This window comes from Mirounga leonina, unplaced genomic scaffold (genome assembly GCF_011800145.1).
Source record: "Mirounga leonina isolate KUSES-001 unplaced genomic scaffold, KU_Mleo_1.0 Mir_176, whole genome shotgun sequence".
In the NCBI taxonomy this organism is placed as follows: Eukaryota; Metazoa; Chordata; class Mammalia; order Carnivora; family Phocidae; genus Mirounga; species Mirounga leonina.
In genome coordinates, this window is record NW_023270454.1 from 37,666,887 (window position 1) to 37,694,271 (window position 27,385).

General features: G+C 38.1%; 1 long non-coding RNA gene across 5 annotated transcripts in view; it reads right to left on the bottom strand.

Moving 5' to 3' along the window:
* LOC118022266 overlaps positions 1 to 27,385 on the bottom strand; it is a 40,279-nt gene that overhangs the window by 411 nt on the left and 12,483 nt on the right. For 3 of the 5 annotated variants that reach the window (XR_004682441.1, XR_004682443.1, XR_004682440.1), the window contains exons 3-4: positions 4,754 to 4,895; positions 617 to 749 (exon numbers count right to left, since the gene is read on the bottom strand). This is a non-coding gene — a long non-coding RNA (uncharacterized LOC118022266). Of the gene's footprint in view, positions 1 to 609; positions 750 to 4,753; positions 4,896 to 11,660; positions 11,790 to 27,385 lie in introns of those variants that run through there. The other 2 variants (XR_004682444.1, XR_004682442.1) reach the window with 2 other exon arrangements.

Consider the following 27,385-nt stretch of genomic DNA (forward strand, 5'->3'; position numbering starts at 1 on the left):
GTGTGGGCAAGAAATGTTATAGCTTTACCCTCTAAGTAACAATGGAGACAGAAATAGATCCAAATATATTGTAGAGGGAGATTCTGGGAGTTGACAATGGCCTGGATATTAGAAATGAGGAGGGTGTCAAAGATGGCTGCCAGGCTCTTGTCATGATAAGTAAGGTGGGTGGATATGAACTTCACTGAACATTCACTAAAAGGAAAACAGGGGATAAGAAGTCCATGTGGTGGTGGTAATTAATGATGACTGGGATGGGCAAAATCAGTTTCCGTTTCAGACTCATTAAGCTTTTAGATGCCTGGAGACATTCAAGTATGTATGTCAGGTAAGCATTCTTATGCTTTGCTAAATGCTTGGATTAGTTAAGGAGTTGAAACAATGCAAATTGTTCAGGTTCCAGTGTAGATAAAACAGAGGTTAATACAGATGAAACCTTCCCTTTATGTAGGTTCTGCTACATACAATGTTGTCTTTCCCTGATGAGTAACAAAGTTGCCACATATGAAGTCAAACAGGCTTCTACTTAATCTTTGAATATGTTTCAGGCTGAGTCAGTTAGAATTAGGCTCAGACATATTGTAACAGAAAAATCTAAAATAACAGTAGTTTATACCATAAGGAGTTTATTTCTCTCTCATGTAAAAGAAGTCCAGAAGTAGTCTAACATGATTCCACAGTCCCCAGAGAAGCATTGGGTTCCATCCTCAGTTTCACCTCAAAATACAAGGTGGCTCCTAGAGCTCCCTCTGTGAAGGAGGAAGGGAAAGGTTAAAAGTGCATCCCCACCCCCCCACCCCCCCCACCCCCACCCCGGCCAGCTGAGTCAGCACTTTGTTCCGCCTTCCTGCAGGTCTTAGACATTTTTGCTATTTATTTCATTAGCCAGAACTTAGTCACATGGCCACTCATCACTGCAAGGGAAAATGGAAAATGTGGTCTTTTACCCAAGTACACTGCCACCTAAATCAAACTTGAATTTTTTTACAAAGAGAAAAGAACAATAGATTTTGAGCAGGAACCTAGCAATCTCTGCTGCAGAGATTATGACACCTTTATGAGTGAGGCACATAAATTATAGCTATGGCAAAACATAAATGATATAAAGAGAAGAAATGCAAGATAAATCTTTGAATGTCTTCCAAATTGTATCAGGCTGCTTTATCTCACAAGTATTAAGGGGGGAAATGCCAAAATAATATAAACAAGAAATTATTGGACCATATCACTAAAATCCTCCTTGGAGAGGTAAGACAGGCTTTTCTGTAGATTTATCTGCTCAGCTCTGCACCAGCTGACTATTGACTTTAGCTTCTTGGAAGCTTCCTTTCTAAGAATCGAATGGCTTCATCGTTTGGAGATTTACGTATTAAGCAGTGCCACTTCCTGCACTAGAAAGATGCTCCCCAATCACAACTACTTCAATCAGGGCATCAAACCAGTTTAGGAGACTGCCATGCCCTATCTCAATAAAACCTGGAGGCTTCTCCCTCAAGTGATCACTGAGGCAGGGGTAGGAGTAATGCCAAATAGCTTAGGCCACCCAGGGGCAACCCTTTGAGCTGGGGGAGACCAATGCAGGTAGGCATCATGCAATCCATTGAGGGCAGAAATAAAACAAAAAGGCAGGGAAGGGCAAATTCCCTCTCTCTTTTTGAGTTGGGATGTCCATCTTCTCCTGCCCCCAAACATTGGTGCTCCTGGTTCTCCTGCCTTCAGACATGGACTGGGACTTACACCACTGGCTGTCCTGGTTCTTCAGCTTGCAAATGCAAGACTGTGGGACTTCTTGGTATTGTATATATACATCCTTTGAGCTGAAGGTGGGTTAATCCACCAAGATATGATAATGCTATACAATAAGTTGGTGAACTAGGAATCTATAAAATATAATGATGAAAGTTGTACAACAATGTGAATATACTTAATTCCACTAACTTATACACTTAAAATGGCTAAAAATGGTAGATTTTACGTTATGTGTAATTTACCACAATAAAAATAATATATATATTTATAACCACAATAAAAATGTCTAATTTTATATATCCCAGTGGTTGGTTCTGTTTCTGCGGAGAATACCAATATAATCTGTATCTGCCAGGAATGCAGTGGGTACATGTGTGTGCCTCTAAGGGTAACAGAGTACCCACCATATGCCAGGGAAGACCCTAGAACGAGGAAGACAACAGCAAACAAAACAAGCACTTCTGTGAAGGGAACAAGTCATGCCCTCATGGATTAATAGACTCCAGTCAGAGAGAAAGAACATATAAAATAATTACAAATATAAATATTAAATGAAATCACTGATAAGTGCTAGGAAAGAGCTGTACATGATAGTATATATAACAGGAATTTGGCCTTTTCTGAGATGTTAGTGAGGAATTAACAATCGAGCTGAGATCTGAAGGATGAGGAGTTAATGGGTATGGGTGAAGTGGATATGACCTAGAGAGGGGAGAAACATGCCCAGCAAAACCTTGGTCAGAGAGCTAGTACAAGAAACTGAAAAAGGCTATGTGGCGGGAGCACCGTGGGCTGAGATACAGCCCCTGGAAAGGGAGTGAGTGCCTATCCATCTGCATCTGCACCAGGCTTAGCTCTTTTCCTCCAGATCACTGAGAATGGGTTTCAGAATCCCCTGGGGTTTCCTGATTGCTTTTAGGGAATGCTCACCTTTTCCAGCACCTTGAGACATAACTTGGAAGAATTTAGACCCCAAGAAAGTACTAGAACTATTCCACTTAAGATAGTCAACAAATATTGGGGCATCTGGGTGGCTCAGTCAGTTAAAACGCCTGACTTCTGCTTAAGTCATGATCTCAGGGTCCTGGGATCCAACCCTGTGTTGGGCTCCCTGCTCAGTAGGGAGTCTGCTTCTCCCTCTGCCTCTGCCCTCCCCGACTGGTGCTCATGCGCTCTCTTTCTCGCTCTCTCCCTCTCATAAATAAATAAAATCTTTTTTAAAAAAAAGATAGCAAATATTAAGTACCTGGAATGAGCAAGGCACTGTGCAAGTGCTGCAAGAAATACCAAGGTGAGACAATTGTTAATCTCAAGGCATCTACAATCTGGTGTACTCTAGCCATGGGGAATAAGCAACACAGGGATAATTATAAAACAAAGCACACTGCTGCTTCTGAAGAAATCTAGGACTCTTCTCACATTTGGAGTTAGAAGAACCTGGCTCAAGAAAATGTGGGTCAAGGCACTCAACAAGTACCTTCCTTGGGTGGAGTGCCCTGTCAGTGAAATCACTGCTTTTCCTGCCCCCCTGGTTTGGAGATACTTGGCATGGAGAAGAGGGAGCTGGGTATATGCTATTATATATGCTGATACATATATATCAGCAGGCACTTGCCACTGCCCACAGATCCCTCCGGCAAATGCTGCCCTCTTTTCTATAACATGTGAATCAATCGACCAAAACAGAGACCTTGCACTTCATTTCACCCAAATAGCAATGGATATTTAAAAAAAAAAAAAAACATTAGTAGAAGGAAAGAGGAGAGCTCTAAAGAGTATGCTTTTCCCAGGACCACAAATGCCCCTGATATGACCCAGAGAGAGGTTTCACAGGGTGACCTTCAACCGGGCAATTATCCAGTCACTGGAAAGCCAATCTATAATGACTAGAGGCATACTTTCAGAGTCCATCAGCACTTCAGTAAAATAGAAAATGAAAAAAAGTTTAAATACTCGTGTGTTATCTTTTGACCCAATAATTCCAGGCCTGATTATTTGTCCTAAGAAAAAAAAAATTTTTTTAAATGCATGTGCTTAGGGCTATTTGTTCCAGGAAAGAAAACAAAAGGAAGCAATCTAACAATTGGAAAATAGTAAAATAAATCAGCACATATCAACTCAACAGATTCATGAGTACATGAGCTTTGATGCCTTTTTTGCTCTTACTGGTGGATACCAGCATTTTGGGATGCTGAGCCTTCATTCCCACTTCCCAAGAGCATCCTGATTTTCACCTGGGTAATTATTTTCCCACACAGCATGGAGTTTTGGTAAAATTCATGTGCCTGCCTCACACTAGGGAATCCAAAGAGATCCCTGGAGATTCCTTCTGCTAATCCTTCCTCTCAGACCTGCCATTGCCAGGGGCGGGGCACATGCCCTAAGCTCAGCCAACCAGGCTCTTTTTCCCAGGACTTTGATTCTGAAGCATAGTAAAGCACTGACAGAAGAAACAAAGTTCATCTGTTTCAGCCAAGAGTGTCAAAAGAGACCTGCTGCCTGGCAGTCTATCCAGCTTCCTGTTCTAAGGCTGGCATGCCAAGCTGTTGTCCTTTCACAATTTTCCCCTGGATATGTCATTTTGAAATAAAGTTTTACTATAAATAATTGCATTGAAGAGATTGTTGTTTGTTTGTTTGTTTGTTTAATTTTTTATGTAGGCTCCACACCCAGCACAGAGCCCAATGCAGGGCTTGAACTCAAAACCCTGAGATCAAGACCTGTGCCAAAATCAAGAGTAACACGCTTAACTGACTAAGACACTCACGCACCCCAATATTGAAGAGATTTTTAAAATTAAGCCAAGATGGGTTCCTGGACCTTCACCCCATATTTGATCTCCTGTCATGGTCTCATTTAGTAGTGCATGAGACACAAGTGCAGTGAGCAGAGTTCTTACTTTGACAAGTAGGAAATCTGAAAAGTGACCAAGGATAATCTCTCTCTCTTTTTTTGACCTTTCCAGAAGCAACGTAACCAACACACTTTCAAGAAGGGCACTTACCAGTCTAATGAAGCTCCCTGGGATATGATCCTGTAGGGACAGTTACAGTTACAGTTACAGTTACTCCTTCCAGCAGTTTACACTGCTACTCTTGTTGGCCCTTTGATATATCAGCCAATTTTAGAACGGCCCATGCAGTAACCTACAAGATGAATGAAGTTGCCAGGTCATCAGGTCAACATGATTCATAAAAACTTTCAGGTTAAGTATAATATACAAAAGAAAATGAGAGCTTACAAGAGCTACCACAGAGCATATAGAGAGAAGTCTGAGCTCCATGGCTGTAGTTACATAACTAAATACTTTACTGTTTGGTAACTTTTTTTTTTATACACACACACTCACACATACCAAAAAAAACTTTTGCAGGAATGAGCTAAGAGAGAGTGTATGTCTAATGAAAAATTAAGTCCCATTTCTCAAAAAAGTTGCTAATGAACATGTCAAGTGTTTGTCAATATTTATCATCCTCCATGGGGCATGAACAGTGACACATGAAAACCAGAGGGTCCAATGCCACTAAAACATTCAGCATCTACTTCAAAAGTTAGAATTTATTAAGAAAACTGGGCCCAAAGACGGCAATTTAACATGTTAGCCACAACAGAGTGTTTACATATTACTCTCTGCGACATGTGACTTTTCACTTAGATCAAATTGCTACTCTTCTAAATTAATTGTTTTCACTTATTCCAAGATTTCTTGTGGCATTACATAGAGTGAAACATTAATGTGTGGCCTTCACGAATAGGAAAAAAATGCAAATAGTTAAACAAAGCCAACTTTGTATCAGTAAGGAAACAAAGGAAGATGCAGAACTTCTAGTGCTCCCCTCTCTCTTAGGTAACACGGGAGGAATGTACTTGTCACCCTCCACCATGTTATTAGTTGTAACCAAGTTCTTAGAAGTGGCACGTGCCATTTCCAGGCTGAAGCATTTGATTTTGCCTCAAGGCTCTACAGCACTTTCTTGCCCTGCCTCAGTAACCACGCAAACTATGAAGCGATTATACGACTGGGTCTCCATTAGCTTGAACCTCTGAAAGGTTGAAAAACAAGTATATGTGCTGACTGGCATAGAATATGTAAGTTGAGTGAGAAGTAAACTCTTGTTGTGTAAGCCACAAGATTTTGGAGTTGTGACCATGGTCCTGTCCTATTTCTTTTTTTTTTTTTTTTAAGATTTTATTTATTTATTCATGAGAGACAGAGAGAGAGAGAGAGAGAGAGGCAGAGGGAGAAGCAGGCTCCCAAGGAGCAGGGAGCCCGATGAGGGACTCGATTCCAGGACCCTGAGATCATGACCTGGGCCGAAGGCAGACGCTTAACCATCTGAGCCACCCAGGCGCCCTGTCCTATTTCTAATAGAGAAGAATTCTAAGATAGTAGGAAGGGGGAAGAGTATTGCTGACGGGATTGAAAAATATACAGCAAAACAATGGCAATATTTTTAAATATTTTTTTTAAAGATTTCATTTATTTGTCAGAGAAAGAGAGAGAGAGACTGAGCAAGCAGGGTGAGCGGCAGGCAGAGGAAGAGGTAGGCTTCCTGCTGCACAAGGAGCCCAAAGTGGGACTCGATCCCAAGACCCAGGGATCATGACCTGAGCCGAAGGCAGATGCTTAACTGGCTGAGTCATCCAGGCATCCCTTTAATATTTATTTTTAAATTTTTGTTTAATGGGTACAGAGTTTCTGTCTGGGATGATGAAAAATTTCTGGAAGTAGTAATGATGGTTGTGCATTATGAATATACTTAATGCTACTGAACTGTATACTTAAAAGTAGTCAAGATGGTAAATTATATGTTGTGTATATTTTACCACAATAAAAAAATCACCAATATAAAGTTTTTCTACCAAAATCTTCCAGTAATTATAAGGGTTGGAAAAACAGTCATTCATGTATTGTTTTTGAAAATATAAATAGGTACTTCTTTCTGGAGGACATTTTGGTGGTGCTTATTAAAAGGCCTTTGAAATATAATGCCATTTAAAAAAAGAAGAAATATGATGCCATTGATTCATCTATCCCCCTTCTGGGAATTTGACCTAAAATTTAAAAAATAGTAATTTATAAAGTTTTTTGTTAAATGATCTTAACCATAGCATGGTTTTTAAAAGCCAAAAATGTGAAATAGTCTAAACTTGACCATGGTGGATTGGTTAAGCAATTTAAAATATAGTCATACAATTGAGAACTACATAGCTATCTAAAATTATAGTAGAGAAGTATATTTAATGAGAAATATTAAAGAAATGCTCCAATATAATGTTAAATGAAAAAGATACAAAGACTAGGTCTTAAGTTGAGTAATAAGTTCTTAGATGTAACATTAGTTTGAGAACATTGGTTCTTAATGAATCTATGCTGTTTCTAAAATTATTTTCTAAGATTGTTAACTGTGGTTACATGATTACAACTACAAGTTCTCTAAATATCTCAGGATACAATTTATCTGGGCATAAAAACAAACTCATTAAAATAACTCCATTAACTAAATTGTTTCTTAACTTTCTTGCATTTATGTTCCCTCCTACCATTACTCTTACCCTTTTCATTTGAAAGTAGTTATTGAGAGAAGAATGGAGAAAAAGAGACTGGTTAGTTCTGCTTTCTCTGTTATCTTTTAAACATTACATCATCTTTTCCCAGTGTCTTTATGTTTTTGTTCTTGCTATGAACATGACCTTAAAAGGGCCCTCCCTACCAACCGCCTCCTCCTTTTTTTTAAATATTTTTCACATCTCTGAATTAATTCTGGATTCTGCTTTTCCTGGTATTGTTATTCAAGGGTCATGCTGCTCTCTAGTATTTAGATAAATGTACACATCTTTCCATCATTTCATATTTTGGGCTCAGTAAAGGAATACCTCTGAAGTCACCTTGGTGTTTTAGGATATCTCTTTTATTCTTCCCTATTGGGAATATTTAAGACAATAATCTTCAAACTGAGTTATAAGAACCCTCAAAAGTATGTGAATACTTTTTAAGAAACATTGTTGGCAGGGAACATTTTATTTCCAGATCCTTGACTTCTATTTGTCCTTTTTCCTGAAACTGAACTATCTGAAAAAGCATTTTGCAAGTTCTCCTACCCCCCTCCCCTTTCACAGTGACACTTCTCTCAAGGAAGAGAAGGTAGAAAAGCATACTGCAAGTTCATTCATCTGCAACCTTGTCCCAAGATGTAAAAAGCTCCAGGGTACCAAGGGGACAATTTGAAATATTTTTTCTGGAAGCCTTCTGTAATGATTAACCCATCGTAATGAATTTGTCTTTCCCTGTCTTATGCACATTTCTGCTAAAGGTCAGGTATAGCCTTAGAAATCATCCCATTGGGGGCGCCTGGGTGGCTCAGTTGGTTAAGCGACTGCCTTCAGCTCAGGTCATGATCCTGGAGTCCCTGGATTGAGTCCCACATCAGGCTCCCTGCTCGGCAGGGAGTCTGCTTCTCCCTCTGACCCTTCCCCCTCTCATGTGCTCTCTCTCTCATTCTCTCTCTCTCAAATAAATAAATAAAATCTTTAAAAAAAAAAAAAGAAAGAAATCATCCCATTGGGATATTCTGAATATGGTATAGAGTGAGATGGTAGGAGTGATGACAATTTCCCTTTATTAACTTGCCTCCCCTATCCTTAAATATGATTAAAGAATACATGATTCTTGAAGAAGAGACTCATGAAAGCAAATAAACACAAGATCTTTGAGAAACATTGAACCCTAAAAATGGTTCTCCTTATCTCCTTTTTGAAAATTACCTTTTTTCTTTTTTCAGTCTCTCCTCAATATTCTTTTTTTTAAGATTTATTTATTTATTTGAGAGAGAGAGGGAGAGGGAGAGAAAGCATGTGCACTCACGTGCAAGTGTGAGCAGTGGCAGAAGGAGAGAATCTTCAAGCAGACTTTCTGCTGAGTGCAGAGCCAGACATGGAGCTCGATCTCACAACCCTGAGATCATAATCTGAGATCATGACCTGAGCCAAAACCAAGAGCAGGACACTCAACTGACTGAGCCACCCAGGCACCCCCTCAATATTCTTTTCTAGAATGTGTTGTCAGCTGAAAAGAAAAGCACCTTTGAGTCATGCTGATTCATTAAAGTATAACTGGAATGCCTAACTACTAAGATTTTTGAGACATGATGGATCAAGCCTATGCAGAAAAAGTTTATGTGATATATTTCAAAACAAGTCTACATTATTCAAAAAGGGAGTTAAGACTTATTCCATCAGTTCATATCATGAAATAGTTATTAATAACTAAATGAATCTTTCTGTGCCTCAGATTCCTCCTCTGTAAAATGGGGTTATCATACCCCTTCATTGAGTTGCTTTGGAGACTAAATGAGTCAACCTATAATCTATGCAAAGCACATAGAAGAGTGCCTGGTGCCTAGGAAGTGCTCTTCAGGTAAGAACACCCACCTCCCCAGTCTTGACTCTTCTTCTCTTTGTCTGTACTCACTCTCTTGGTGATCTCACCCAGTCCTCTGGCTTCAAATATTATGTATATGCCAAGGATTCCCACATTTATACTTCCAAAACCTGTTCACTCCCAAACTGCAGACTCATATATTTAATAGCTTACTGGACATCTCTACTTGGGTACCTAATAAATATCTCACTCTCTCCTAGCCGAACTCTGTTCCTCCCTCTCCTGCAACCTGCTCCACCTACAGCATTTTCCCCCCTGCTACTTGAGGTCAATGCCATCCTTCCAAATGCTCAGGTCTCCAAAACTTGAAGCAAATCTTCACTCCTTTCTTTCTCTCCTACTCCATATCCAATCTGTCTTCCTGAAAAAAATCTATCCAGAATCTGACCACCATTCACTACCTCCACTCCTGCCTCCTGCTGCAAGCTACTCTGATCCATCTCCTGGATTACTACTATGGACTCCTAACTAGGTTTCTTGTATGTATACATACATTCAAGCACATAAATATTTATTTTTTTAGAAGACTATAGGGGCGCCTGGGTGGCTTAGTCGTTAAGCGTCTGCCTTCGGCTCAGGTCATGATCCCAGGGTCCTGGGATCGAGCCCCGCATCGGGCTCTCTGCTCAGCAGAAAGCCTGCTTAATATTATTACCTGCTCTCCCACTCTCCCTGCTTGAGTTCCCTCTCTCGCTGTGTCTCTCTCTGTCAAATAAATAAATAAAATCTTTAAAAAAAAAAAAAAAGACTGTAAAAATATACATCAAACTGTTAGCAGTGGCTATCTTAGGGTAGTGATCATTTAAAATATTTGCCTTTTGATCCAATAGTATTACTTTTGGGAATTTATCTATAGGAAACAACAATTAGAATGTGCCAAAGGTTTAAGTTCAAGGATTCTAGTTACAATATTTACCATAGGTAAGAATCAGAAATAGCCTAAGTGTCGGGGCGCCTGGGTGGCTCAATCGTTAAGTGTCTGCCTTCGGCTCAGGTCATGATCCCAGAGTCCTGGGATCGAGCCCCGCATCGGGCTCTCTGCTCCACGGGAAGCCTGCTTCTCCCTCTCCCACTCCCCCTGCTTGTGTTCCCTCTCTCGCTGTGTCTCTCTCTGTCAAATAAATAAAATCTAAAAAAAAAAAAAAAAAAAAAGAAATAGCCTAAGTGTCTAACAATAAGAAAGTAGTTTAATAAATTATGTTATAGCTAGATGGATTATCTTATATGATTGAAAATATTTTTTCAAAAAAATTAATAACATGCCATTAGTGGAAAAAAATAGGAAATAGCAAGTATACTATGAGATTAACTTTGCAAAGGGAAAGACTATATGAAGAGAGGAAAAGGCAGGAAGGATATATACTAAAATACTAACAGCAGTCACCACATAAGGAAACACACATATGTAGCCATGACCTTGAGCTGAACAGTTGTGAAAAAGCCACTGCTTCTCCATTAGCAAATCTGCTTGGAATTCACAAACTCAGAACAAATGTGCAAATTCTAATCAACACTTCCTGCAGTGTTCTGTGGTGTCTGCTTAGGCAACCATCTCTTTTATAGGCTGCAAATGCACTCATAGAACATATCACATGAATAAAAAGATATTTTAACTCTGAATTTGTCGTAACAGAAATGATTCTTATACAGCATACTTAGCAAATAGAAGAAAAAAAAATTCCCTAATGCTTTTAGGAATTTAGGCCTTTTAAGTCTTTGCCAGATTAGGAATGGGTTAACCTATTTTTTGCAATGACTGATAATAGTTTCCCAAGAGCCTCTTATCAGTTTTTAACCTATTAGAAAAAACAGTTACAAGAGCAAGAAATAAGTTGCTTCGGCATGCTCAGTGACTAATAACCAGTTTTTAACTCATAGTTTCTCTTGGTTTTTAAAGGTTGAGTTTAAAGTTAGTTCTCAGAATTTTGTTTCATGTGTTTCTTGTTACTTACAGAATGAAGTGATCAAAGGAAGAAAAGAAATTCTAAATTCACAACTGTCTCTCCTATTCCGGCCTCAGTCACTATCTTTACCAGAGAGAACATTAATATGATTAAGAAGGCTAAGAAGCCTTCTCTTGATTCTTTACTTAACTAAAGCATAAATACCATTAGAACTACCAACATATTTTCACTGAAAAGTAAAACAAATCAACAAACAAAAAGCAGAATGCAAAGCTCCAAAGCAACAGAATGAAGCACAAAGGCTATCCAAATGACCTGAAAACCAAGCCTGAAGACTTTTTTCATGAATCGAGTAATCAAATTCAACCACAAAAGGTCTCAGGTTTGTAATAAAATAGACTAACTTCAGCACATTTCTTTTTTTTATCACTTAGACATAAGGCTGCCCTTAAAAAAACCACATATTTAATAATGAGAACATGAAATTTTACAGGACTTTGTTGCAAAACTAGAAGTGTATTAGAATACTGCCACTTTGCTCTTTTGGAACATAAAACACAAGTTACCAATGATAGGCCGCAAGAAAGACGGGAAGATCTGTTATGTGCTTATGAGAGCTTAAGGCTTTCTTTTTTTTTTTTTTCCCTCAGACTATTTTGATATTCTTTGAGAGCAAGCTGAAATTCTCTTGTTTTCTGGAGAGAGAGAGAGAGAAAGGCAAAATTTACTAAGGTAAAACATGAGCTTCTTACCAGTATCAAAACAAGGAAATCAACTCTAGGTTAACTTGGAATGAGTGTGTACAATAAGATAAGAAAGCCCATTTTGGTCATCTCCATAGGCAGGCTGAGTCTGTACACTGAGAACGTCTACCAAATTTAAAATGTGAATGTTAATGACATCTAAATTTAAAAACCTCTACAAGGTGTGAACCCTTGTTGTTTTCTTAGTGACAGTTAATATTATTTTTCTTATTTTTAAATTCTTTTTTTTTTAACTGAAGTATAGTTGACACACAATGTTACATAAGTTGCAGGTGTACAATATATTGATTCCACCCCCCTATATGCTACGCTTACCGTGAGTGCAGCTACCATCTGGCACCATACAAGGATATTACAATATCACTGAGACTATATCCCCTATCCTGTACTTTTCATCCCCATGACTTAGTCATTCCATAACTGGAAAGTTATACCTCCAAATCCCCCTCACCCATTTTGCCTATCCTCCTACTCTTCTCCCATTTGGCAACACTCAGTTTGTCTCTGTATTTATGTGTCTGTTTCTGCTTTGCTTGTTCATTTGTTTTGTTTTTTAGATTCCACATATAATGAAATCACATGGTATTTGTCTTTATCTGACTTATTTTACTTAGCATCATACCCTCTAGATCCATCCATGTTGTTGTGAATGGCAAGATTTCACACTTTTTTTTAGATTTACTTATTTATTTTTGAGAGAGAGAGAGCATGTGCACGCATGAGGGGGAGGGGCAGAGAAACTCAAGCAGACTCTACACTGAGCGCAGAGCCCAACATAGGGCTTAATCTCATGACCCTGAGATCATGACCTGAGCTGAAACCAAGAGTCAGATGCTCAACCAACTGCACCACTCAAGCACCCCAAGATTTCAGTCTTTTTTATGACTGAGTAATATTCCATTGTGTGTATATACTGCCTCTTCTTTATCCATTCAACTACTGATGGACACTTGGGTTGCTTCTGTATCTTGGCTATTGTAAATAATGCTGCAATAAACATAGGGATGTATATGTCTTCTCAAATTAGTGTTTGTTTCTTCAGGTAAGTACCCAGTAGTGGAATTACTGGATCATATGGTATTTCTGTTTTTAATATTTGAGCAACCTCCATACTGTTTTCTACAGTGGTTTCACCAATTTACATTCCCACCAACAGTGCATGAGAGTTCCCTTTTCTCCACATCCTCATCAACACTGTTATTTTTTCTCTTTTTGATACTAACCATTGTGACAGGTGTAAGGTGATATCTCACTGGGGATTTTTACTGTCTTTACCTAATGATTACTGATGTTGAGCATCTTTTCATGTACCTAGTAGCCATCTATATGTCTTCTTTGGAAAAAATCTATTTAGGTCCTCAGCCCATTTTTTTTAAGATTCTATTTATTTATTTGAGACAGAGAGAGAGAGCACATGAGCAGGGGGAAGGGGCAGAAGGAGAGGGGAAAGCAGACTCCCTGCTGAGCAGGGAGCCCAACACGAGGCTCCATCCTAAGACCCTGAGATCATGACCTGAGCCAAAGGCAGACACTTAACTGACTGAGCCACCCAGCTGCCCCACTCTGCGCATTTTTTAATTAGATTGATTTTGGGGTTTTTTTGTTTTGTTTTGTTTTGTTTTGGTGAAGAGATATAGAAGCTCTTTGTATATTTTGGATATTAACCCCTTATTGGCGATATCATTTGTGAATATCTTCTGTCATTCAGTAGGTTGCCTTTTCATTTTGTTGATGGTTTCCTTACTCTGCAAAAGCTTTTTATTTTGGTGTAGTCCTGATAGCTTTTTGTTGTTGTTGTTGTTTTTGTTTTTGCTTTTGTTTCCCTTACCTAAGGAGACATATCTAGAAGAATGTTGCTAAGACTAATGTCAAAGAAATTACTATCTATGTTTTCTTCTAGGAGTTGTATGGCTTCAGATCACACATTTAGGTATTTAATCCATTCTGAGTCTATTTTGTGTATAAGAAAGTGGTCCAGGGGCACCTGGGTAGCTCAGTCGTTAAGCATCTGCCTTCAGCTCAGGTCATGATCCCAGGACCCTGGGATCGAGCCCCACATCGGGCTCCCTGCTCGGCAGGAAGCCTGCTTCTCCCTCTTCCACTCCCCTTGCTTGTGTTCCTGCTCTCACTGTCTCTCTGTCAAATAAATAAAATCTTCAAAAAAAAAAAAAAAAAGTGGTCCAGTTTCATCCTTTTGCATGTAGCTGTCCAGTTTTCTCAGCACTGTTCATTGAAGAGACTGTCTTTTCCTCCATATTGTATTCTTGCCTCCTTTGACATAGATTAATTGACCATATAAGCATGGGTTTATTTCCAGGATTTCTATTCTGTTCTGTTGATCTATGGGTCTGCTTGTGTGCCAGTACCGCACCATTTTGATTATTACAGTTCTGCAGTGTATCTTGAAATCTGGGATTGTGATACCTCCAGCTTTGTTTCTTTCTCAAGATTGCTTTGGCTATGCAGAGCAAGATTCAAAGCTTTGGTCTTTTGTGGTTCCATACAAATTTTAGGATTCTTTGTTCTAGTTCTGTAAAAAATGCTGTTGGTATTTGATTAAGGACTGCACTGAATCTGTAGATGGCTTATGGAATATGGACATTTTAACAATATACTTATTATAATCCATGAGCATGGCATGTCTTTCCATTTGTTTATGTCATCTTCAATTTCTTTCTTCAATATACAGTGTTATTTAATTTCCGGTGTAAAATATAGTGATTGAGCAATTCCATACATTACCCAGTGCTCATCACAAGTGGAGTCCTTAACCCCCATCACCTATTCCAGCCATCACCCACCCACCTCCCCTGTGGTAACCATCAGTTTGTTCTCAACAGTGTAGAGTATGTTTCTTGGCTTCTCTCTCTCCCTCTCTTTTTCCCCCCTTTGCCTATTTGTTTTGTTTCTTAAATTCCACATATGAATCAAATCATATGGTATTTGTCTTTCTCTGACTGACTTATTTCACTTAGTATTATATCCTTTAGGTCCATCCATGTTGTTGCAAATGGCAAGATTTCATTTTTTGTGGCTAAATAATATTCCATTGTACATATAGTCCATATCTTCTTTATCCACTCATCCACTGATGAACACTTGGGCTACTTCCATAAATTGGCTATTGTAAATAATGCTGCTATAAACACAGGGGTGCATGTATCCCTTTTAATGAGTGTTTTTGTATTCTTTGGGTAAATACCAAAGTAGCATGATTAGTGGATCATAGGGTTGTTCTATTTTTTTAACTTTTTGAGGAACCTCCACACTGTCTTCCACAGTGGCTGTACCAGTTTGCATTCCCACCAACAGTGCAAGAGGGTTCCTTTTTCTCCACATCCTTGTCAACACTTGTTGTTTCTTGTAGTTTTCTTTTTAGCCATTCTGACAGGTGTGAGGTGATATTTCATTATATTTTTGATTTGCATTTCCCTGATGATCAGTGATGTTGAGCATCTTTGCATGTGTCTGTTGGCCATCTGGTTGTCTTCTTTGGAGAAACCTCTGTTCATTTCTTCTGCCCATTTTTAAACTGGATTATTTGTTTTTTGGGTGTTGAGTTTTGTAAGTTCTTTGTATATTCTGGATATTAACCCTTTATCAGATATGTCATATGTAAATATCTTCTCCCATTCTGTAAGTTGTCTTTAGTTTTGTTGATTGTTTCCTTCATTGTACAAAAGCTTTTTATTTTGATGTAGTCTCAATAGTTTATTCTTGCTTTTATTTCCCTTTCCTCAGAAGATATATCCAGAAAAATGTTGCGACAACCAATGTCAGAGACTTGACTGCCTGTGCCCTCTTCTAGGATTTTTATGGTTTCAGGTCACATATTTAGGTCTTTAACACTTTTCTTTTTTTAGTAGGATCCATGCCCAGTGTGGAGCCCAACACAGGGCATGGGGCTTGAACTCACAACCCTGAGATCAAGACCTGACTTGAAACCAAGAGTCAGACATAGGTGCCCTGCTCTTTAACACATTTTGAATTTATTTTTGTGTATGGTGTAAGAAAGTGGTCCAGTTTCATTCTTTTGCATGTAATTTACCAATGTTCTCAACATCATTTGTTGAAGAGACTGTCTTTTCCGACTGGATATTCTTTCCTGCTTTGTCAAAGATTAATTGACCATATAATTATGGGTTTATTTTGGGGTTTTCTATTCTGTTCCATTGGTCTATGTGTCTTTTTTGTGTCAGTACCATACTGTTTTGATTACTACAGCTTTGTAATATTACTTGAAGTCTGGAATTGTGATGCCTCCAGCTTTGCTTTTCTTTTTCAAAATTGCTTTGGCAATTTGGGGTCTTTTGTGGTTCCATATAAATTTTAGGATTTAAAAAAAATAAATAATTAAACTCAATTAATTATACATTTGTGACTCTGGTCATCTCTGGGGTGAAAACCCGCATCCTCACCCCCAATCCCAGCTACATGCATGCCATCTGACACCATGGTCCAGCTGTCAGTGAAGGGGGGGAAGGTGGATGCAGGGCTGGCCTGAGAATTTTCACCAGTCTGCCCCCATCTTTTCAGGGTGGGGAGCTCAGACTGTGGTTGTACTTGCACTGTTTCAGGGCCTCATTGAAGCCTTCAAACAGGGACAGGTCACTCTGACTGGTGGAGCAGGTCAAGAACTGCTTGATCTCATAGGTGCAGGGCCCCATCTGCAGGGGCAGGGGAGCAGAGTGGGTGGAGACCTCCTGAGTGGCAGGCTGGATAGGCTCTGAGCTCACCCCACTGAAGGCTCTGGTCAGGGCACTACCCACAGTGTGTCCCACAGCCCATTCCATGACCACCCCAGTGACCATGTACCCCATCAGGGTTTTTTCCAGTTTTTTTCCTGTAATTGATTTCTAGTTCCATGTCATTGTGGTTGGAAAAGATGCTTGATATGATTTCAGTCTTTTTAAGTTGATTAAGACTTGTTTTGTGGCCCAACATGTCATCTATCCTGGAGAACGTTCCATGTGCATTTGAAAAAAATGTGTATTCTGTTGTTGTTGTTTTTTTTTTAATGGAATGTTCTGTGTATTACTGGTAAGTCCATCTGGTCTAAGGTGTTGTTCAAAGATACCATTTCCTTATTTGATTTTCTGCCTGGATGATCTATCCATTGATGTAATGGGTTGTTAAAGTCCCCTACTATTATTGTATTAATGTCAGTTTCTCCCTTTATGTCTGTTAATATTTGTATTATGTATTTAGGTGCTCCAATGCTGGGTACATAGATATTTACAAGTGTTACATCTTGTACTCTTGTTGAATTGATCCCCTTACCATTATGTAATGCCTTTTGGTCTCTTGTTAGTCTTTGTTTTGAGGTCTAATTTGAGTGACAGTTAATTTTAAAACTACAGTTTGTACAAAAGAGGGTAAATAGTCCACTGATTAAAAAAGGGACAGATTCTAGCTGAAGTATCTCATCCATTGATAACCAGCAAAACAACCTATCTTCAGCCTCCTCTATATAGTTAGGGGCCACTTCAGTGATATTTCCGATCACAGAGAAGTAAAAGGAGCACTTGTTTGCCAATAGTCATCAAAGCCACACAAATAATAAAACCCGAACAAACTAAACAGCTGATATTTGGCATCTAGATACCTTCTGCAAATTTAAAGGGCTTAAGCAAAGAGGGTATAAATATTCATTACTGTATTGAGGATAAATTTCCTGCATTCTTTAGGTCTTAATTATTGCACTTAGTTCCTAAGCCTCTTTTCATTTAGGAGACTTAAACTTGACCTTCTATGGAAACTTTGCAATTTACAGATTTAAACTCAGTCAATCCAGGAGTTTGCCCTTCTCTCTCCTTTTCTGGGGATTTGGATGTTGTACTAACCTCAGAGTCACCTGGCCCAGGATCTGCTGGTATAGGCAGTTACCTCTAGCTTTTGGTTGTCAGCTCCTTTCCCTCTTCCCCATGTCTGCATCCATCTCTGCTAACCTCATCCTGACCACAAGGCCCCTCCACTCAAGCCACTTATGTGCTGCTTTGGGGAGCTCAGTATCCTGGAGCGTGGATAGGCACGTCTCAGTCACTCTGCATCAGCTGTGTGGTGAGCAGGGGCCCTCTCAAAGAGGCCCGCTGGAAGCAAGTTGAAGATCCTCTTTGCTTTAAAGTCCTTCCTGTCTTCCTCCAGGACATTTCCTGTCCTCTCAGCTGACTCAGAAGAATGAATGGGGGGTACAATCCTTTCTTAGGCACCTACCAGCATTTAAATTACAGTAACATGCCCTCAGATTCTCTTCTCCTTCCAGCAGGTTGAACGTTTATTTTCTTCTGGTAGACAACTTCACACCTGGTAACTCTGGCTTATGGTGTAAACAATCTGCCCTGAGTTCTCCAACCTCTAACTGATTTAAAAAAAAAAAAAAAAAAAATCCCATGCTTCCTCTTGAGAAACCTTCAGTTACAATAAAAAACCTACTGTTTTAGTTTTGGTTTTAAAATTCCATTCAGATTTTCTCTGGAGAAAGTTTTGTAGAAATTGACTGTATAATTTCAGAGAAAAATAAGTCACTCACTCAAAAACTAAACACCACCACCACTACCAACAACAAAAACCCCCATTCAGAAACTTAGTTGTCTTGGTTGTTCTTAGCTATGTTTACCCTCATCCTGGAGCCATGAATGCTATTGATTCAGTTGGTGAAGGGGGAGGACTAGTGGTGGGGGAGGAGAACCAAAAAGCCTGTGAAAAAGAGAAACATCTCCAAAGTGTGTCCCACCAAATCCATCAGGAAGTGTGTTTCTTAGTAAATATGTGGTACATGGTAATCAGGGTAATTGGGGGTGATACAAGCCCTCTAGTGGGCACTTGAAAATGCTCAGGACATTTTCAGTTGTCACAGTGACTTGGAATTCACTGGCATTTGGTGGGTGGAGGGCAGGGATGGTGAACAGTCTGCAAAATGCAGGACAGTTCATATAAAATGCCAATAGCTCCCTGCTGGCAAATACCAAAGACATTCTTCTCTGTTGGGGCTTTTTCAGTCCCTGGCCCAATCCATGTTACTATCCAGTACAGCTCCAAGGCCCTCCTTTTAGGGATCAGGCCCCCCTTGCTTACTTCTCAGAGCCTGAATTTTTTCCTCTTGACAGTTCCACTGGGCTCACCTGACTCCCCATGCAGTCTTTGCATGTCTCCAGCCTGAGCTGTTTGGGGGAGGAGCAGGGTACTCAACCAAGAAATATTACTTAAGTGTCCGATCCTTTAACTCCAGGTTTCTCTTCTGTCCTAAAGTAGCCATGAAGTAGTTTAAGGATTTGACTCGGACCTGCTTGGCCCCTTTTCAAAGCAGAAATACACAACATCTTTCTTGCCTCCTATTATTGTTCCTATCATTTCTATATGCAAGAAAAATGTGAAAGGTCCTGTATTTTAGTCCTGTCACTCACTCTAAGACTTTGGGCTAGTCATTGAGCCACCCAGGCAGCTAAATTTCATTTCATTAAGCTCTGTGCTTCTGTGAAAAAAAAAAGGCATTTATTCTGATTCTGGTGCATTTCACATTTCTTCCTTCAAATACATCCTTTAGTCTTTTTGCTCATAATTTAGTAGTCAATGGAATCTTTATGAAAGGAAATTATAATAACGAAACTAGATTTTCATGCCATTTTGTGGCACATGTTGGTTAATTATTGAGCTACAGGTAGTAAAAAGAAATACATCCTAAATTATTATTCTGTTTTGTATAAAAAAATTAATCTTGTTTTATTAATACATTTAGGAAATATTTGTTAAGCCCCTATTGTGTGCCAGGCACTGTTCTAGGTAGAACAGTGTTGAAAATATAAAGTGAACAAAAGAAACTCACTACTTTTATACTGCTCACACTCTAGATCATCAGTTCTCAAAGTGTGGTCTTCAGATCCCCCAAAAATACCTCAGAAGGTCCAAGAGGTCAAAAACATTCTCTTAATAATACAATTGCATTATTTGACTTCCCCAGTGTGTTCACATTTGCACTGATCATATGAAAACAATGGTGGGTTAAATTGCAAGTGCCTTAGCATGAATCAAGGCAATAGTACCAAATTACCTAGTTACTATAGCCTCCACCATCACACATTTGCAGGGGGGGAAAAAAGCCAGTTTTATTTAAGAAGTCTTTAATGAAGCAGTAAAAATTACTAACTTTTATATTAAATTTCATCCCTTGAATACACATCCTTTTAATAGTCTGGGTGACAAACAGAAAATATATATAAAGCACTTCTGCATTCAGAGGTATAATGGTTGTCTTAAGAAAAGGCAATGCTGAACTAGCCACTTTTTAAAGATTTTCTTTATTTATTTGAGAGAGAGAAAGAGAGTGGGAGCACAAGCAGTGGGAATGGCAGGCAGAGGGAGAGGGAGAAGCAGGTTCTCCACTGAGCAGAGAGTCTGGGCCTCAATCCCAGAACCCTGGGATCATGACCTGAGCCAAAGGCAAATGCTTAACTAACTGAGCCACACAGGTGGCCCTGAACTAGCCACTTTTTAAAATGAAACCACATCTTTATTTGAAAGAACAACTTAAAGACAAACTATGGTTATTTAGAATTGAAAATGTGGCAGACATTTTTCCGAAAATGAGCCAAGTAAGCTTGCAACTTCTATGAAAATAATTTACGATATTTGTTACCAATGAAAAAATTCAACTTTCAGGCAAAGATTAGAATTTTGGGAAATTTGTATCCACCGCTATTAGACTGACAAGCTTCCCAAAACAGAGATTTTCTGATGAGACTGGTGGTATATTAACAATGTGACTTTTTTTTAATAATGTATGACAGAATGTGCCAACATTAGGAGGATCTACATAACTCAGTGAACTACTTTCCAAATGACTAAAGCATGATGTTACAAAATCATGCCTGGGTTAAAGATCCATTAAAGGGTAAGATAAACCACTAAATATATACCATATTGTAACTAGCCTTTAAGAAACTATTACTTATTGGGCACTGGGTGGCTCAGTCAGTTAAGCATTTGACTCTTGATTTCAGCTCAGGTCATGATCTCAGGGTTGTGGGATTGAGCCTCACATAGGGCTCCACACTCAGGAGAGTCTGCTTCTTCCTCTACCTCTGCTCCTCCCCCCCTCCTGTGCATGTATGTGCTCTCTCTCTCAAATAAATAATATCTTAAAAAAAAAGAAACTATTACTGTTGACTATTGTAGCAAAGAAAAATATCTTCAATTACCCAAAAATGTTATTAAAATGCTCTTCACTTTTACAACAACATATCTATGTCAGGCTGGATTTTCTTTATAAACTTCAGCTAAAACAACATGTGGCATTGATAGAATGGGAAGCAGATATGAGGATCCAGCTATCTTTTATTAAGTTAGATATTAAAGAGACTTGAAAATGTAAAACAATGCCACTCTTCTCACTACATTTTTTGTGTTTTGGAAATATAATATTTTTTATAAAAATGTTATGTATGATAATATGTAATGAATATATCACTGTTGTTTCAAATAAATAAATATTTTAAAAACATCTGCTTTAATTCCCAATAAGGTAAATAGGATAGCTATAACTCATATAAACAAAAGCCCCTTGGTGCCCTCAATAATTTGGGGGAATGTAAAGGGATCCTGAGGCCAAAAAGTTTGAGAACCAGTGCTCTAGGAAAAACTCTTAAGCTCAATGTGTCTTTGTATGATCATTGACATAACATCTCTGATAAAGTCACTACTAAAAATAACTACGAATAATTAGTGAAATATTTTGTGACTTACGCAAATATTGAATGAATGCTTGATATCATAGCTCATTAAAGAAGGTGGTAAAGAGAATTTGTTAAAATGATAAACAGGAGAAAAGCTTTATGACATAGGATTTCACATGATTTCTTGGATATGACACCAAAAGCAAAGGCAACAAAAATGAAAAAAAAAAAAAGAAATTGGACTACATCAAAATGAAAAACTTCTGCACATCAAAAGACACTATCAACAAAAAAGGCAACTCACAGAATGGGAGGAAATATTTGCAAATTATTATTTGATAAGGAATTAATATCCAGAATATATAGAGAACTCCTAAAACTCAATAACAAAAACCCAAACAACTTGGCTCAAAAATTGGCAAAGAACTTGAACAGATATTTCTTCAAAGAAGATATACAAATGGCCAATAAGCATATCAAAAGATGCTCAACATCACTAATCCTTAACGAAATGCAAATCAAAACTACCATGAGATATCACCTCCCACCTAGTAAGACAGTTACTATTAAAAAAACCCCAAAAAACAAAAAATAACATGTTGGTAAGGATTTAGAGAAATTGGGACCCATGTGCACTGGTGGTAGAAATGTAAAGTAGCACAACTACTGTGCAAAACAGCATGGTGGTTCCTCCAAAAATTAAAACTAGAATTATTATATGATCCAGTAATTCCACTTCTAGGTATATACCCAAAATAGTTGCAAGCAGTTTCTCAAGCAGATATTTGCACACCCATGTTCATAGCAGCATAATTCAAAACAGCTAAAATGTGGGAGCAACTCATGTGTTTATTGACAGAGGAATGGATAAACAAAATGTGGTACATATATACAATGAAATATTCAGTCTTAAATAGGAAGGAAATTCCGACATATGGATGAACATGGAGGATACTACATGAAGTGAAATAAGACAGTCACTCACACATGCACACACCAGAAGTAGAAGAGCAGAGTAAAAGCAGAGTAGAAGAAAGCTGCCAGCAGCTAGGGGGAGTCACTCTGCTTATTGGCCATTTGTATATACAGTGTGTAGAGTTTCAGTTTTACAAGATGAAAAGAATTATGGGGATAGGTGGAGGTGATGGTTGTGCAACATTATTAAAGTATTTAATACCACTGAACCCTAAACTTAAAGATGGTTAAGATGGTAAATTTTATGTTATGTGTATTTTAACACAGTAAAAAAATTTGGGAAAAAAGAGAGAGAATGAGATAACAGAGAACTCTCTATGTGCACACACTGAGGAAAGGCCATTTGAAAACATCGTGACAAGGTAGCCCCCTACAAGCCAGGAAGAGAGCCCTCACCAAAAATTAAGTGACAGCTGGAACCTTGATTTTGGATTGCTAGCCTCCAGAACTGAGAAAATAAACTTCTGTTATGTAACCTCCCCACCCCAAATCAATAGCTATTGAGCTCTTACTATATCAGCCCTTTTATTATCCTCATTTTACAAAATAGGAAAGTGAAACACAGAGAGATTAACAAATTTTCCCAAAGTCCATACTTATTCCTCCTTTTCTTGTTAAGTACATTGGAGAATGTTCCCAGGTTAATGAAAGTCCTTTGACAGCATTATATATTCATCTAGGAAAAAATAATTCATTGCTTCAATAATACTGAAGACTTTTATTTTTTTAATATTTTGGGGCACCTGGGTGGCTCAGATGGTTGGGCATCTGCCTTCAGCTCAGGTCATGATCCCAGGGTCCGGGGATCAAGCCCCACATCGGGCTCCTAGCTCAGTGGGGAGACTGCTTCTCCCTCTCTGTCTGCCTCTCCCCCTGCTCATGCTCTCTCTTTCCGTCTGTGTCTGAAATGAATAAAGAAAATCTTAAAATGAATAAATAAGTAAATAAATAAATAATAAATGTTTAAAAAAACACAAGAATTGAATTGAATAGAGGCTTACATTTTCTCTAATTTTTCATGTTAGTTTCTTCTCTAGAAATTGTAACCCCTGCCAGGTTATTTTTCTCCCTTATAACACTTAAAAAATTGAGATATACTTCACATAACATAAAATTCACCATTTTATTTTATTTTTTAAAGATTTACTTATTTTATTTTTTTTAAGATTTCTTTGAGAGAGAGAGAGTACAAGCAGGAGGGGCAAAGGGAGAGGGAGAGAATCTCAAGCAAACTCTGTGCTGAGCACAGAGCCTAACACAGGTGGTGATCTCGCCACCCTGAGATCACAAGCTGAGCCAAAACCAAGAGTTCAATGCTTAACTGATTGCATCACTCAGGTGCCCCAAGATTTATTAGAGAGAGAGAGGGAGAGAGAGTGTTGGGAGGGGCAGAGGAAGATAATATTCAAGCAGACTGCTCACTGAGTATGGAGCCTGATGCGGGGCTTGATTCCACAACCCATGAGATCATGACCTGAGCCAAAACCAAGAGTGAGATGCTTAACTGACTGAGCCACCTACGCATCCCAAAATTCACCATTTTAAAGTGTACACGTCAATGGTTTTTAGTTTTTTCACTATGTTGTGTGACCATCATCACAATCTAATTTCAGAACATTTTCATCACCCCAAAAAGTAAACCCTATTCCCATTAGCAGTTACTCCACTATTTGGCCACACCCCCCCCCCACCAGCCCTAGGAAACTACTAATCTACTTTTTGTCTCTATTGCCTATTCTGGACATTTCATGTAAATGGAATCATACAATATGAGGAATTTTGTTACTGTCTTCTTTCACTTAGTGTATGTTTTCAAAATTCATCCATGTAGTAGTATGTATTAGTACCTCATTCCTTTTCCTGGCTGAATAATATTCCATTATATGGCTATACTACATTTTATTGCTTCATTCATCTGTTGAATTACATATGGTTTGTTTCCATTTTTTGGCTGTTGTAAGTAATGCCATTGTAAAAATTGATGTACAAGTTCTACTGTGAACATGTTTCAATTGTCTCAGATATATACCTAAGAGTGGAATTGTTAGGTCATACAGTAATTTTCAGTTTAACATTTTGAAGAACTTTAATACGTTTTTTCAAAGAGGCCACACAATTTTGCATTCCTTCCAGCACTGTATGATAGATCCAATTTCTCCATATCCTCACCAACACTTGTTACTGCTTTTTTAAAAAATTTTAATTCCACATACAGTGTTATATTAGTTTCAGGTGTACAAAATAGTGATTAAACAGTTCCATATAGTGTTCATCAAGGTAAATGTAGTCAATCCCCTTCACTCATTGCCCCTCCCCCCCAATAATCATCTGCTTGTTCTCTATTGTAAGAGTCTGTTTTTTAGTTGGTCTCTTTTTTTCTTTCTTTGTTTTGTTTCCTAAACTCTACATGAGTGAAATCATATGGTAAATGTCTTTCTCTGACTGACTTATTTTGCTTAGGATTATACTCTCTAGATCCATCCATGTTGTTGCAAATGGCAAGATTTTGTTCTTTTTTATGGCTGAATAATATTCCATTGTATATATACACCACATCTTCTTTATCCATTTATCTGTCAATGGATATTTGGGCTGCTTCCATAGTTTAGTTATTGTAAATAATACTACAGTAAACATAAGGGTGTATATATTCCTCTGAATGACTGTTTTTGTATTCTTTGGGTAAATACCCAGTAGTGCATTTTCTGGATCATAGGGTAATTTCATTTTTAATTTTGAGTTTGTCATGTTTTTTTGGTTATAGCCATCCTAGTGTGTACAAAGTGGTATCTCATTATGGTTTTGATTTGCATTTCCCTGATGACTAATGATGTTGATCATCTTTTCTTATGCTTGTTGGTCATTTATTTCTCTTCTTTGAATAAATGTCTATTTAGATCTTTTGCCTATTTTTAAATTGGGTTATTTGTCTTTCTTAGTTGAGTTATAAGAGTCCCTTATATATTCTGAATATTAGATTCTTATCCAATATATGACTTACAAATATTTTCTCCCATTCTTGATAGTATCCTTTGACACACAATAGTTTTCAACTTTGATGAAGTCCAATTTATCTATTTTTTTGGTTCTTTTGCTTTTGGTATCATCTTTGAAAAACGATTACCTGCCCAGATGGACTTGGTAGTGAATTCTATCACTTAAGGAAAAAATTATAGCAATTCTCTACAATCTCTTTCAAAGGACAGAAGCAGAGAGAATACTTAACTCATTCTATGAGGTCAGCACTACTCTAATACCAAAAGGAGACAAAGATATCACAAGAAAATAAAATTACAGGCTAAAATCTCTCATGAACATAGATATAAAAATCTTCAATAGGGGCGCCTGGGTGGCTCAGTTGGTTAAGCGACTGCCTTCGGCTCAGGTCATGATCCTGGAGTCCCGGGATCAAGTCCCGCATCGGGCTCCCTGCGGAGCAGGGAGCCTGCTTCTCCCTCTGACCCTCCCCACTCTCATGTGCTCTCTGTTTCTCTCATTCTCTCTGTCTCAGATAAATAAATAAAAATCTTAAAAAAAAAACTTCAATAAAATATTAGCAAATCAAATTCAACAATGTATAAAAAATTATATGCCACAACTAAGTGAAATTTACTCCAGGTATGCAAGGCTGATTCAACCTTTTAAAATCAATTAATGTAATCTATCATGTCAACAAGCTAAGAAGAAAAATCATATGATCATATCACAGATACAGCATTTGACAAAACCCAACATTCATTCATGACAAAAATTCTCAGCAAACTAGGAATAAAGAGGAACACCTTCAACTTGATTAAGAAATCTACAAAACACCTAAGCTAATGTCATATTTAATGGTGAAAAACTGGAAGCTTTCCTGCTAAGATCAGGACAAGGCAAAGATGTCCCCTCTCTCACTACTCCTTTTCAACCTTGTAATGAAAGGCCTACCTAATGCAATAAGACAAGAAAAGGAAATAAAAGGTGTACAGATTAAGAAGGAAGAAATAAAACTGTCTTTGTTCGCAGATGACATGATTACTTATGTAGAAAATCAGAAAGAATTGATGAAAATAGCTTCTGGAATGAAAAGGCAATTATAGCAAAGCTACAGGATACAACGTTAATATACAAAAGTAAATCACCTTCCTATATACCAACAATGAACAAGTAGAGTTTGAAATTAAAAACATTACCATTTACATCAGCACCCCCCAAAATGAAATAATTAGGTATAAATCCAACAAAATATGTACAAGATCTATTTGAAGAAAAGTATAAATCTCTGGTGAAAGAAATTTAAGAACGAAATAAATGGGCAGATATTACATATTTATGGATAGGAAGACTCAATATTATCAAGATGTCAGTTCTTCACAACTTGATGCGTAGGTTCAATGCAATCCCAATAAAAATCCTAGTGAGACATTTTGAGGGTATCAACAAACTGACTGTGAAGTTTATATGGAGAGCTAAGAGACTCAAAATAGCCAATACAATATAGAAGGAGAAAAACAAAGTTAAAAGACTGACACTATCTGACATCAAGACTTGCTATAAAACTGCAGTTATCAACACAGGGTGGTATTGGCAAAATAACAAATAGATCATTGGAACAGTTCAGAGAACTCCAAATTAGACCCAAATAAATACAGTCAACTGATCTTTGATAAAAGAGCAAAGACAATACAGTGGAGCAAAATAGACTTTTCAGCAAATGGGGCTGGAACAACTGGATGTTCACATGTAAAAAAAAATCTAGACACAGACTTTATACCTTTCACAAAAATTAACTAAAAATAGATCACAGACTTAGGTATAAAATGCAAAACTATAAAAACCTTAGAAGATAACATAGGAGGGGGGTGGGGGGATGGGTTAGCCCGGGGATGAGTATTAAGGAGG